Raw genomic sequence first — 14488 nt, 5'->3', positions numbered from 1 at the left:
AATAAATCAACATAGTTGAATATCAAAGCATACATAAAACATATAATAATTTGAATAGCAAACAAATGGAGCCACCAATTAGTGAATGATACTTTTAAGTGAAGTGCATTGCATGTATATATGTTCACTCACCTTCATTTATGAGCAATAACCTCAATTTTCTTTGTCTGCTTCGTTCATTTCCATTTCCGCAACCAACAAACAAAACCAAGACAAAACTACAAGAAACATTAAAGAAACAAAAAAAACAAAACAAAGCAAGAGCACAAAACATCCAACAAATGAAACCAAGACCAAACTACAAAAAACAAGAAAAAAATCAAAACAAAGGAAAAGGAGTACAACGCAGCATGGCCATGCTCAAACTCAAAAAAAACAAAACATGCAAACGAGAACAAAGAAAAAATTGCAAACATCCCCTCTGCGCATCATCTATCCTGCAATGTGTTTGCCTCCGCTGAAAGGGAAAAAAGTGGGTTGAATAAGGTTAAAATAGACACATTTAGTAATGTTAAACATATCGCAAAACCAGTAATTAGTCATTTTAGGAAGCACACCTCCATAGAGTTTGTTTTATAACAATGGACACTCTTCTGTATTCCACTTTCTCGTGCTCATCAGAACCAGCCATCTACAAAAGATACACAATAAGCTATTAGAATAATTATATAAGTTAAAATAAAGAGTACACAATAATTAATCATAATAAGAAAGAAGCCTTTCTTTGAGATTGTTATATAAAAGGAGAGAGTCCATTTTGTATTTCACATATTCATGCTCATTGGAACATTCCATCTGCAATAGATACACAATAAAATATTAGATTTCTAATAAAAATAAAACTAGATAGTTTGAAGGCGTGAACTTCAACAAAAACAAATCATGTAGCCAAATACAAACAAAAAATTGCAAACTTCCCCTTTGCACATTATCTCTATTGTAGTGTCCTCTCCTCCACTGAAAGGAAAAATGTGGTGTGAATAAAGTTAAAATAAAGACACAAATAGTAATGGCATGCATAATTCAAAACAGATAATTATTCATAATTGCAAACATACCTCGTCTAAGGTTTTCTATATAAAGATATACATTCTATTTTGTATTCCATTTACTCATGCTCACCAGAACAAGGCATCTACAACAGATACATAATAAGATATTACAATCATTATGCAAATTAAACTAGAGGGTTGAATGCAACAATCAACCATAATGTAAAGCATACCTGACTTTGAGCATTTTTCTATAAAGAGGGACAATCCATTTTGTATTTTACATATTTGGGCTCACTGGAATCAACCATCTGCAGTAGATAGAAAATAAAATATTAGAATTCTAATAAAAGTTATAATAGAGAGTTGAAGACATAAACTTGTGAACCAACTTAATTCTAGTCCATTTATATTCCATGTTATATCTCAAAGTATATAAATTTTATGACTAGACAAAATTCTAGTAGGAATAATGCAATCAATGTTATCCCAAGATAAATAATCCTTTTTGTAAAAGGGATCCAATCAAATTTAAACATTTTGAACATGTTGAGATTGGTAACTTGGGAGGTACTCCAAACCCTAGGCTACAAGGTTGTTGAGGAATTGGCACCACAAATTCACTTGTGGGCTAAGAATCCAAGTGTGTCAGCTTTGCACCCAAGCTTATAGGTGTGAAACCGTGTATGGATTTGGAAATTTGGCACATGGAGATAGTAGGGCACCCTTAAAGGAACAAGTGGACGCTTGTAGCACCAAGAGAGGCCTTGTGTATTGAGGAAAAAGAATTTTTATTTGATTATGTGGGTAGACTTGTCTTAAGTTTCTGGTCGGTCTTGAATTGAGGAGACAATATGAGAAAGTTAAATGCCACCCTAAGGAATGATATAAATAGGGGTGAGGAGGAGCCTCATTGCTCACCCAATCAAGACACTTATTCCTCATGTGAAGACTGAAATAGGAGGACGAGTCCGCAACCAAGAAGGAGAAAGGATCAAGTCTGTTTAGGGTTGGTTTTGACACTGTTTTGGGTTGTGGTTATGCGGGTAAAGACAAGGAGTAGAAGGAGACTAGGCCGAGACTTCTGAGGACGAAATCTGAGCATGAAAACAAAAGCAAGCTCTCTCTACCATGCCGAGATTTCTGACGTATTGCAGGTTGACAAAATTTTGACTATTAGCATGAAATGAATCAGGATGTTTAAGAGTGGTTTGGACCTCATTGGATTTCATATGAAGAAAGTAGAATGTTTTCCAAGATTTCAAGATTGGGGGGTTGCAATGCTACATTGGATTTTCCCATGTACGAGGCTATGGAACTAGTAATTAATCAAGAGCACCAAGCCCTCTATGTACCTTCATGTTAGTGGCAATGGTTGTTGAAATCCTCTATCATGAGCCTAATAAAACGAATACTTATCACTCAAACAAAATCTTGCCTTGACATGCTATGCTTTTTCTATCTTACTTTAATGATTAGAGGGTGATATTGATGACAAAGATCCCAATATATAAAATGATTTTGATGATATTCAGGTATTTTTTGTAGCATAATTTTTTTTCTTTATGCTAGAGGCCATGTGGAGTTTGTTTGCTGATATTGATTTAGAGACGGATTGCACTCTGTACTATTTTGGTTATGTGTACCCTTACATGTTATATAAATGAGAACTTTTCCTTATTTGTGTATAAATGGTTTGTATTCATATGGATGCACATGAATATATATGTTTTTCCATAAAATTTGAATATTTTATGTGGTTTAGGTTGATAGATTTTTTGGTTCGGTTTTTTTACCGGTTTCCGTACGGTTATGATAACTATGCTACTAGCAAAATGGTTGATTGGTCGAAGGCTCAGTATGCTTTCTTGCTTGACCTTACCATCCTCCTCTCTAGGGCACGTTGTGTAGGGTTGTGCGTGTGATGTGGACCAAATTGGCGTATAATTTTAAACATACCATTTTATGTATATGCCAAACCATTATTTGGAGAACCATGCTAGAAGGAGAAAATGTTGAAATTCAAATAACAAGTAATAATAGCAATATTTTGTTGGAAAACAACATGACTCACCCATCATTTGCGTTGCATCTACATTTCCTAAGATATCTTCTCCACTCGACCCTCTCAAACACTACAATTGTAGTCACTCACTGCACAAAGTAATATTATATATGAGATCACGAATAAACATGTGAGCTTGAAGGATAAATATACAAAGCAATGAATTAACCATACACATACCTACCCTCCCTTGGCTAATATTATAACAAAAACAATCATGAAAAATAATCCCTGAACATTTGAACCTCAATGTGATATTTCCATTTCTTTCATATCAAAGTTCTAGTAAAAATATTGAATCTCACCCCCATGAACACGATCGTACTATCTCGAATACATGACAAAATGATAAATCATTGTGCAACTAACAAATATTTCAGTGTATTAAAGGAAAATAGTATTGTGTAGGAGAAAAGTATGCCTCACCCATCTTTTGTCCCATGTTTGTAGAATGTCTAGTGCATCTTCACCACTTGACCTTTGTAGACTATACAATTGTAGTTGTTCACTACATAAAAAAGAATCAATGTAGTTGACTATCAAAGCACACATAAAACATATAATAATTTGAATAGCAAACAAATGGAGCCACAAATTAGCGAACGATACTTTTAAATGAAGTGCATTGCATGTATATATTTTGCCTCACCTTCATTTATGAGCAATAACCTCAATTTTCTGCTTCGTTCACTTCCATTTCCGCACCCAACAAACAAAAGAGGGACAATACTACAAGAAACATTAAAGAAACAAAAAAACAAAACAAAGCAAGAGTACAACACACCAAACAAATGAAACTAAGACCAAACTACAAAAAAACAAGAAAAAAATCAAAACATAGGGAAAGGAATACAACACAGCATGGCCATGCTCAAACTAAACAAAACAAAACATGCAGACAAGAACAAAGAAAAAATTGCAAACATCCCCTTTGCACATCATCTCTCCTGCAATGTGTTCTCCTCCGCTGAAAGGGGAAAAAGTGGTTGAATATGGTTAAAATAAACACATTTGGTAATGTTAAACATATCGCAAAACCAATAATTAGTCATATTAGGAAGCACACCTCCCTAGAGTTTGTTTTATAACAATGGACACTCTTGTATTCCACTTTCTCATGCTCATCAGAACCAACCATCTACAAAAGATACACAATAAGCTATTAGAATCATTATATAAGTTAAAATAAAGAGTACACAATAATTAATCATAATAAGAAACAAGCCTTTCTTTGAGATTTTTATATAAAAAGGGAGAGTCCATTTTGTATTTCACTGGAACATGCCATCTGCAATAGATACATAATAAAATATTAGATTTCTAATAAAAATAAAACTAGATAGTTTGAAGGCATGAACCTCAACAAAAACAAATCATGTAGACAACAACAAACAAAAAATTGCAAACATCCCCTTTGCACATTATCTCTATTGTAGTGTCCTCTCCTCCGCTGAAAGGAAAAAAGTGGTGTAAATAAGGTTAAAATAAAGACACAAATAGTAATGGCAAGCATAATTCAAGACAAATAATTATTCATAATTGCAAACATACCTCGTCTAGAGTTTGCGATATAAAGATATACATTCCATTTTGTATTCCACTTACTCATGCTCAACAGAACAAGGCATCTACGACAAATACATAATAATACATTAGTATCATTATACAAGTTAAATTGGAGGGTTGAATGCAACAATCAATCATAATGTGAAACATACCTGACTTTGAGCATTTTTCTATAAAGGGGGATAATCCATTTTGTGTTTTACGTATTTTGGCTCACTGGAATCAACCATCTGCAGTAGATAGAAAATAAAATATTAGAATTTTAATAAAAGTTATAATAAGAGTTTAAGACATAAACTTGTGAACCAACTTAATTCTAGTCCATTTATATTCCATGTTATATCTCAAAGTATATAATTTTTCTAACCAGACGTAGTTCTAGTAGGAATAATGCAATCAATGTTATCCCAAGATAAATAATCCTTTTTGTAAGAGGGATCCAATCAAATTTAAACATTTTGAACATGTTGAAATTGGTAGTTTGGAAGGTACTCCAAACCCTAGGCTACAAGGTTGTGGAGGAATTGGCACCAAAAAGTCACTTGTGGGCAAAGAATCCAAGCGTGTCGACTTTGCACCCAAGGCACTTGGCACATGGAGATAGTAGGGCACTGTTAAAGGAACAAGGGGACACTTGTAGCACCAAGAGAGGACTTGCATATTGAGAGAAAAGAATTTTTATTTGATTATGTGGGTGGACTTGTCTCAAGTTTTTAGTTGGTCTTGAATTGAGGAGACAATTTGAGAAAGTTAAACGCCACCCTAAGGAATGATATAAATAAGAGTGAGGAGGAGCCTCATTGCTCACCCAATCAAGACACTTATTCCTCATGTGAAGACTGAAATAGGAGGACGAGTCCGCAACCAAGAAGGAGAAAGGATCAAATATGGTTAGGGTTGGTCTTGAGACTGTTTTGGGTTGTGGTTATGCGGGTAAAGACAACGAGTAGAAGGAGACTAGGCTGAGACTTTTGAGGACGAAATCTAAGCATGAAAACAAAAGAAAGCTCTCTCTAACATGCCAAGATTTCTGAAGTATCACAAGTTGACGAAATTTTGACTATTGGAGAGTCGAGTAGCCTACTTGGCAACGAAGGTTTGGCTACATTCATCTATAATAGGACAAAAGTATGATTCTTGAAGCGCCAAATAGCCTACTTAGCAGCCAAGGATAAGCCACATTCATCTACAGTACGAGAGAAGAAATCATAGATTATTGGAGTGGTTTGCAAGTGGGTTGGATCTACTTCAGGTCTCCCTAGTTAGGGATGCGTTCTTTAGAAAAAGTCTTGCTCAAATCCAAGGATTGGTGTCCTAGTTTAGCACAATATTTGGAGCAGCCAAAAGAACGGTATTGGGAGGGATGTAGTGGGTTACTCCATGCCCTAAGTACACTCACTTAGGAAGGAATTTGATGGCCGTTAGAAGGGAAAAAGAAGGGATACTAAGGAAAAGAAGGAGGTGAAGGGAACAGTTTAACTAGCCCAGGTTTATTGTTGAACTTTTGACAGTGATAGGTGGCAACAATCCATTCCCTAAGTTTGCCTCATTGTAGCAGCACGAGTAGGAAATAGAGGGAGGAAATCCCTAAGAGTTGTGTTCTTTAAGGACTAAGGAGCAGCTAGTGGGCAAGAAATCCCAAAGCAGCCGAGGAACAGTAGTGGGCAGTCTAAAGTTGTTCACAAACAAAGTTGTGTACAACTCAACTGAAGGCCCTCTGTCTTGGTTATTAATAGACTAAAGATCAAGTAGAGGGCAGATTGGGGCTGTGTTCAGTGACCTAAAGGAGCAAGATCATTGATAGAGGCAGAATGGTGTTGCTACAAATCGGGAGCCAATGGATCGGGAAGATGTGTTTAGGAAAAGGCCAATGGAGCTATGAAGTGCACTAGATCAACTAGTAGGTTAGTGTATCCTTTTCAAGGCACTTTGGTGGTCAAAGTTGTTGATATCAAACACTAGTTTGTATTCCTTGTATTAGTGATTGTATGAGAGCGATGATACCTAGTACGAGAGCCTTATACAGTTGTATTACAGTTTGTTAATAAAACGAAGTTGGGTTATTGAAAAAAATGTAAAATGTTGTCTATATTTGTGCACTAATTGATTTACAACATATTTCGTCGTGCAAAATAGTTTTTTGTGCTCTTTGGATTGGTAGTGTCAGTGATTCTATAACCCTAACCTAGATTTCAATACTGTGGAAAACCAACAGAACACCCAAAATCCTAGTGTTGTCTACTAGCACAATGGTTGATTGGTCAAAGGCTTAGTATCCTTGCTTTCTCGACCTTACCATCCTCCTTTCTAGGGCATGTTTTGTGGGGGTACACGTGTGATCTGGACGAAATTAGAATATGAATTTAAACATAACATTTTATGTCTATGTCAAACCATTATTGAAGTGGTACTACCTAAGAACCATGCTAGAAGGAGAAAACGTCGCGCAAACAAATAATAATAACAATATTTTGTTGGAAAACAACATGACTCACCCATCCTCTGCGTTGCCTCTACATTTCCTAAGATAACTTCTTCACTCAACCCCCCCTGACACCAGCATTGTAGTTACTCATTGCACAAAGTAATATTATATATGAGATCACCAATAAACCATGGGACTTAAAGGATAAATATAAAGAATGATGAATTAACCATACACATACCTACCCTACCTTGGCTAACATTATAATAGCAACAATCATAAACAATAATCCCAAAACATATCCATTTCTTTCATATCAAGGTTCTAGGAAAAATGTTGAATCTCTCATCCATGAACAAGATCATACTAACTTGAAACCATGACAAAATGATAAATCATTGTGCAACTAACAAATATTTTAGTGTATTAAAGGACAATAGTATTGTGTAGGAGAAAAGTATGCCTCACCCATCCTTTGCGCCATGCTTGGAGAATGTCTAGTGCATCTTCACCACATGACCTTTGTAGACCATACAATTGTAGTTGTTCACTACATAAAAAAGATCAATATAGTTCACTATCAGAGCATAGATAAACATATAATAATTTGAATAGCAAACAAATGAAGCCACAAATTAGCAAAAGATACTTTTAAGTGAAGTGCATTTCATGCAAATATGTTGACTCACCTTCACTTATGAACAATAACCTCAATTTTCTTTGTCTGCTTCCTTCATTTCCATTTTCACACCCATTAAATGAAACCAAGACCAAAATACAAGAAACGAAAAAACAAAATAAAGCAAGAATACAACACACCGAACAAACGAAACTAGGACGAAACTACAAAAAACAAGAAAAAAAAAAGCAAACAAAGAAAAAGGAGTACAACACAACATGGCCATACTCAAACTCAACAAAACAAAACATGCAGACATGAACCAAGAAAAAATTGCAAACATCCCCTCCCCACATCATCTCTCCTGCAATGTGGTGTCCTCCGCTGAAAGGGAAAATAACTGTGTTGAATAAGGTTAAAATACGGAAGCAGTTAGTAATCTTAAACATATTTCAAAACCAATAATTATTCAACACAACTTCCTTAGATTTTGTTTTATAACTATGGACACTAATTTTGTATTCCACTTGCTCGTGCTCATGAGAACCAACCATCTACAAAAGATACACAATAAGATATTAGAATCGTTATATAAGTTAAACTAAAGAGTACGCAATAATTATTCGTAATAAGAAACACACCTTTCTTTGAGATTGTAATATAAAAGGGGAGAATCCATCTTGCATTTCACATATTCATGCTCATTAGAACATGCCATCTACAAGATACACAATAAAATATTAGATTTCTGATAAAAGTATAACTAGAGAGTTTGAAGGCATAAACTTCAACAAAAACAAATGATGCAGACAACAACAACAACAAAAAATTGCAAACTTCCCCTTTGCATATTATCTCTATTGTAGTGTCCTCTCCTCCACTGAAAGGGAAAAAAGTGGTGTGAATAAGGTTAAAATAAAGACAGAGATAGTAATGGCAAGCATAATTCAAAACAAATAATTATTCATAATTGCAAACATACCTCGTCTAGAGTTTACTATATAAAGATAGACATTTCATTTTGTATTCCACTTACTCATGCTCACTAGAACAATCCATCTACAACAAATACATAATAAGATATTAGAATCATTATACAACTTAAACTGGAGAGTTGAATGCAACAATCAATTATAATGCAAAACATACCAGATTTTGAGCTTTTCTATATAAAGGGAGATAATCCATTTTGTATTTTACGTATTTCTGCTCACTAGAATCAACCATCTGCAGTATATAGAAAATAAAATATTAGAATTCTAATAAAAGTTAAAATTGAGAGTTGAAGGCTTGAACTTGTGAACCAACTGAATTCCAGTACATTTATATTCCATGTTATATCTCAAAGTATATAGTTTTTCTAAACTAGACGTAATTCTAGTAGGAATAATGATATCAATGTTATCGCAAGATAAATAATCCTTTTTGTAAGAGGGATCCAAGGATATTTAAACATATTGAATATGTTGAGATTGGTAACTTGGGAGCTACTCCAAACCCTAGGCTATGAGGTTGTGAAGGATGGCACCACAAAGTCACTTGTGGGCTAAGAGCCCAAGCGTGTGGGCTTTGCACCCAAGCTTGTGGGTGTGAAACTGTGTATGGATTTGGACACTTGGCACTTGGAGATTGTAGGGCATTCTTAAAGGAACAAGGGGACGCTTGTAGCACCAAGAGAGGCCTTGTGGATTGAGAGAAAATAATTTTTATTTGATTATGTGGGTGAACTTGTCTTAAGTTTCAAGTCGGCCTTGAATTGAGGAGACAATTTCAAAAGGTTAGACATCACCCTAGGAATGATATAAATAGGAGTGAGGAGAAGCCTCATTCCTCACCCAATCAAGACACTTATTCCTCATGTGAAAACTGAAATAGGAGGACTAGTCTGCAACCAAGAAGGAGAAAGGATCAAGTCTCGTTAGGGTTGGTTTTGGGACTTTTTGGGTTTGTGTTTATGCAAGTAAAGGCAATAAGTAGAAGAGACTAGACCGAGACTTTTGGGGCACAATTTTGAGCATGAAAACAAAAGCAAGCTCTCTCTAACCGCTGATATTTCTAAAATATTATAGGTGGACGAAATTCTGATTATTGGAGGGTCGAGTAGCCTACTTGACAACCAAGGATTGCATTCATCTACAGTAGGTGAGAAGAAATCAAAGGTTGTTGGAGTGGTTTGTAGGTAGGTTGGATCTTCTTCAAGTTTCCCTAGTTAGTGTTGAGTTCTTCAAGAAAAGTCTTGCACAGATCCAAGGATTTTGGATTGCAAAAGTGGACGTCTACAAGGAGGAAAAGTGCACGATTGGTGTCCTAGTTTAGGACAGTATTTGGAGCAGCCAAAAGAACAGTTTTGGGAGGGCTTTAGTGGCTTGCTCCACGCCCTAAATAAAGTCACTTCAAAAGGAATTTGAGGATTATTAGAAAGAAAAAAGAAGGGATGCTTAGGAAAAGGAGGTCAGGGGAGCAATTGACTAGCCCAAGTTTGTTTTTGAAGATTGGTGTTGTTGGTGAAGCTGGGAGTTCTCGCGGATTGTTGGTGAACCTAGCGAACAACAATTTGTTGTAGGGTAGATTATTGATCCTGGAATTCCTATGCCTTTCCATAGATCATTGGGACAAATTTAGGATTGCTTTAGCATGGGCGAGATTAGTATGATCGAGATTCCTTCATGTTATGAACAACATGTTGGCAGGCTAGTTTCTTCTTTGGGCAGTGATGTGACATATCCAAAATTGGAGGGATGTGCACGTTTTGTGTTTGACCCAGGAAGATGAGTGCTTGCAGGACTAAGTTATAGTGATGATGGCCCGTGTTCAATCGCAGCTCAGACTGACCTTGTACGACACAAGATCAGTAACAAGTTGATCCAATGGAGATCCTGCAGACTCAGAAGGAGGCTAGCTTCAAAGAGAGCAACCCTATGGAAGTGTCGAGGCCTTTAGATTCAGATGAGATGAGGCAGAGGAACTACTGAGATAGCATGGTTCATTCTACAGAGTATGTTGTAGAGGCGTACACCAGATGGGCTACTTTAGCCAGTGATGATGATGGAGACTTCCAAGTGTTGGATGCACCTCCCTCAATAAGAGGGAGTGTTGAGATTGGCCTTGGGTGGTACTCCAAAGCCTAGTCTATAGGGTTGTGGAGGAATTGGCCCCACAAAATCACTTGTGGGCTAAGAACCCAAGGGTGTGGGCTTTGGGTGTGAAATCGTGTATGGATTTGGACACTTGGAGATTGTAGGGCACCTTTAACTTAACAAGGGGCCGCTTGTAGCACCAAGAGAGACCTTGTGGGTTGGGAGAAAATCATTTTTATTTGATTATGTGAATAATTTGTCTTAAGTTTCAAGTCAGCCTTGACTTGAGGAGACCATTTGAGAATGTCAGTCGTCACCCTAAGGAATGATATAAATAGGACTGAGGAGGAGCCTCATTCCTCACCCAATCAAGTCACTTATTTCTCATATGAATAATGAAATAGGAGGTTGAGTTTGCAACCAAGGAGGAGAAAGGATCAAGTCTGGTTAGGGTTGGTTTTGGGATTGTTTTGCGCTGTGGTTATGAAAGTAATGGTAGCGAGTAGAAGGAAACTAGGCCGCAACTTTTTAGGACAAAATGTGAGCATGAAAACAGAAGCAATCTCTCTCTAATAGGCCGATATTTCTGAAGTATTGCAGGAGGACAAAATTATGATTCTTGGAGAGCCAAGTAGCCTACTTAGTAGCCATGGACAGACTGCATTCATCTACAGTAGGAGAGAAGAAATCAGAGGTTGTTGGAGTGATTTGAAAGTGGGTTGGATCTACTTCAGGTTGCTCTAGTAAGGGATGAGTTCTTCAGAAAATGTCTCGCTCAAATCCAAAGATTTTGGAGAGCAGAAGTGGATGTCTTTAACGAGGAATAGTGCATGATTGGTGTCCTAGTTTAGGACAATATTTGGAGCAACCAAAAGAACAGTTTTGGGAGGGGTGTAGTGGCTTGCTCCAAGCCCTAAGTACAATCACTTAAGAAGGAATTTGAGGATTTTTAGAAGTGCATAAGAAGGGATGCTTAGGACTGATCTTTGAAGGACAAAAGAAGGAGGTCAAGGAGCAGTTTGCCTAGCCAGGGTTTGTTGTTGAAGGACTTTTGACAGTGATAAGTGTCAGCCATCCATTCCCTAAGTTTGCCTCATTGAACTAGCACGGGTACGCTATAGAGGGAAAAGTTCCCTAAGAGTTGTGTTCTTAAAGGACTAAGGAGCAGCTAGTGGGCAAGAATTCCCAAAGGAGCTGAGGAGCAACAGTGGGCAATCTAGAGTTGTTCAAAAATGAAGTTTTGTACAACTCAACAACAGACCCTATGTCTTGGTTGTTGATGGACCAACGATCAGCTAGAGGGCAGATTGGAAGCGTGTTCAATGACAAAAAGGAGGACGATCATTGATAGAGGCAGATTAGTGTCGCTACAAATCGGGAGGCAATGGACTGGGCATATGTGTTCAAGATATGACCAATGGAGTTGTGAAGTGCACTAAATTAGCTAGTAAGTCAGTGTATCTTTTTCAGGGTAGTTTAGTGGTCAAAGTTGTTGACAACAAACCCTAGTTTGTATTCCTTGTATCAGTGATTGTATGAGAGTGATGATCCCTAGTACGGGAGCCCTAGACAGTTGTATTATAGTTTGTTAATACAATGAAGTTGGGTTATTGAAAAAATTGTAAAAAGTTGTTTATATTTGTGCATTAATTGATTTGCTATTGTTTATATTTCGGTATGCAAAGTAGTTTTTTGTGGTATTTGAATTGGTAGTGTCAGTAATTCTATGACCCTAACCTAGATTCCAACACTATGGAAAACAACAAAACACTCAAAATCCTATTGTTGTCTACTAGCACAATGGTTGAATGGTCAAGGCTCAATATGCTTGCTTGCTCGACCTAACCATCCTCCTTTCTAGGGCACGTTGTGTGGGGGTGTGCATGTGATGTGGACCAAATTAGCATATAAATTTAAACATACCATTTTATGTATATGGAAAACCACTATTTAAGTGGTACTACCCAAGAACCATGCTAGAAGGAGATAATTTTGAAATAACATATAATAATAACAATATTTTGGTGGAAAACAACATGACTCACCCATCCCTTACGTTGAATCTACATTTCCTAAAATATCTTCTCTACTCGACCGTCCCAGACACTACAATTGCAGTCACTCGCTGCACAAAGTAATATTATATATGAGATCACAAATAAACCATGGGAGCTTAAAGGATAAAAATACAAAGTGATGAATTAACCATACACATACCTACCCTCCCTTGGCTAATATTATAACAACAACACTCATGAAAAATAATCCACGAACATGTGAACCCCAATGTAACATTTCCATTTCTTTCATATCGAAGTTCTAGGAAAAATATTAAATCTCACACCCATGAAAAAGATCATACTACCTCAAAACCATGACAAAACGATAAATCATTGTGCAACTAACAAATATTTCAATGTATTAAAGGACAATAGTATTGTGTAGGAGAAAAGTATGCCTCACACATCCTTTGTGCCATGTTTGTAGAATGTCTAGTGCATCTTCACCACTTGTAGACCATTCAATTGTAGTCGTTCACTACATAAAAAAGGATCAATATAGATGACTATGAGAGCATAGATAAAACATATAACAATTTGAATATAAAACAAATGGAGCAACAAATTAGTGAAATATTCTTTTAAGTGAAGTACATTGCATTTTCTCTGTCTGCTTCCTGCATTGCATTGCATTTTCTCTGTCTGCAAATGAACAATAACCTGGATTTTCTCTGTCTGCTTCCTTCATTTCCATTTCTGCACCCAACAAACGAAACCAAGACAAACCTACAAGAAACATTAAAGAAACAAAAAAACAAAACAAAGCAAGCTTACCACAGCCCAACAAACGAAACCAAGACCAAACTACAAAAAACAAGAAAAAAAATTGCAAAACAAAGGAAAAGGAGTACAACACAGCATGGCCATGCTCAAAATTGACAAAACAAAACATGCAGACAAGAACAAAGAAAAAATTAAAAACATCCCCTCCGCACATCATCTCTCCTACAATGTGTTGTCCTCCGCTGAAAGGGAAAAAAGTGGGTTGCATAAGGTTAAAATACACACGCAATTAGTAATGTTAAACATATTTCAAAACCAATAATTATTCATGATACGAAACACACCTCCCCTAGAGTTTGTTTTGTATTCCTCTTGCTCGCGCTTATTAGAGCCAACCATCTACAAAAGATACACAACAAGATATTAGAATCGCTATATAAGTTAAACTAAAAAGTACGCAATAATTAATCATAGTTAGAAACACGCCTTTATTTGAGATTGTTATATAAAAAGGGAGAGTCCATTTTATATTTCACGTATTCATGCTCATTGGAACATGCCATCTGCAATAGATACACAATAAAATATTAGATTTCTAATAAACGTCAAACTAGAGTGTTTGAAGGCATGAACTTCAACAAAAACAAATCATGTAGACAACAACAAACAAAATATTGCAAAATTCCCGTTTTCACATTATCTCTATTGTAGTGTCCTCTCCTTTGCTGAAAGGGAGAGAAGAGGTGTGAATAAGGTTAAAATAAAGACACAAATAGTAATGGCAAGCATAATTCAAAACAAATAATTATTCACAAATGCAAACATACCTCGTCTAGAGCTTTTTATATAAAGATAGACATTCCATTTTGTATTCCACTTACTCATGCTCACTAGAACAAGCCATCTACAACATATACATAATAAGATATTAGAATCATTATACAAGTTAAACTGGAGACTT

At 36.2% G+C, this 14488-nt stretch overlaps 1 protein-coding gene across 1 annotated transcript in view; it reads right to left on the bottom strand.

Moving 5' to 3' along the window:
* Positions 1 to 13921, bottom strand: part of LOC149200895 (protein TOPLESS-RELATED PROTEIN 2-like) — a 51547-nt gene extending 37626 nt beyond the window's left edge. The window contains exons 1-19 of the mRNA XM_089402813.1: positions 13872 to 13921; positions 13399 to 13769; positions 13208 to 13282; positions 8817 to 8894; positions 8650 to 8726; positions 8309 to 8547; positions 7738 to 8221; positions 7517 to 7598; positions 4776 to 4853; positions 4609 to 4685; positions 4416 to 4507; positions 4124 to 4195; positions 3707 to 4024; positions 3484 to 3565; positions 3067 to 3146; positions 1226 to 1303; positions 1059 to 1135; positions 558 to 957; positions 133 to 457 (exon numbers count right to left, since the gene is read on the bottom strand). The gene's annotated coding sequence lies outside the window, so the exon portion shown is untranslated. The remainder of the gene's footprint in view (positions 1 to 132; positions 458 to 557; positions 958 to 1058; positions 1136 to 1225; positions 1304 to 3066; positions 3147 to 3483; positions 3566 to 3706; positions 4025 to 4123; positions 4196 to 4415; positions 4508 to 4608; positions 4686 to 4775; positions 4854 to 7516; positions 7599 to 7737; positions 8222 to 8308; positions 8548 to 8649; positions 8727 to 8816; positions 8895 to 13207; positions 13283 to 13398; positions 13770 to 13871) is intronic.
* Between the last annotated feature and the right edge of the window lie 567 nt (positions 13922 to 14488).

This window comes from Pinus tabuliformis, chromosome 2_1, assembly GCF_031772625.1.
Source record: "Pinus tabuliformis cultivar Carrire ecotype Pingquan chromosome 2_1, CPIR1, whole genome shotgun sequence".
NCBI lineage: Eukaryota > Viridiplantae > Streptophyta > Pinopsida > Pinales > Pinaceae > Pinus > Pinus tabuliformis.
The sequence above is the reverse complement of the archived record's forward strand: the minus strand, read 5'-3'. Positions and strand labels throughout refer to the sequence as shown.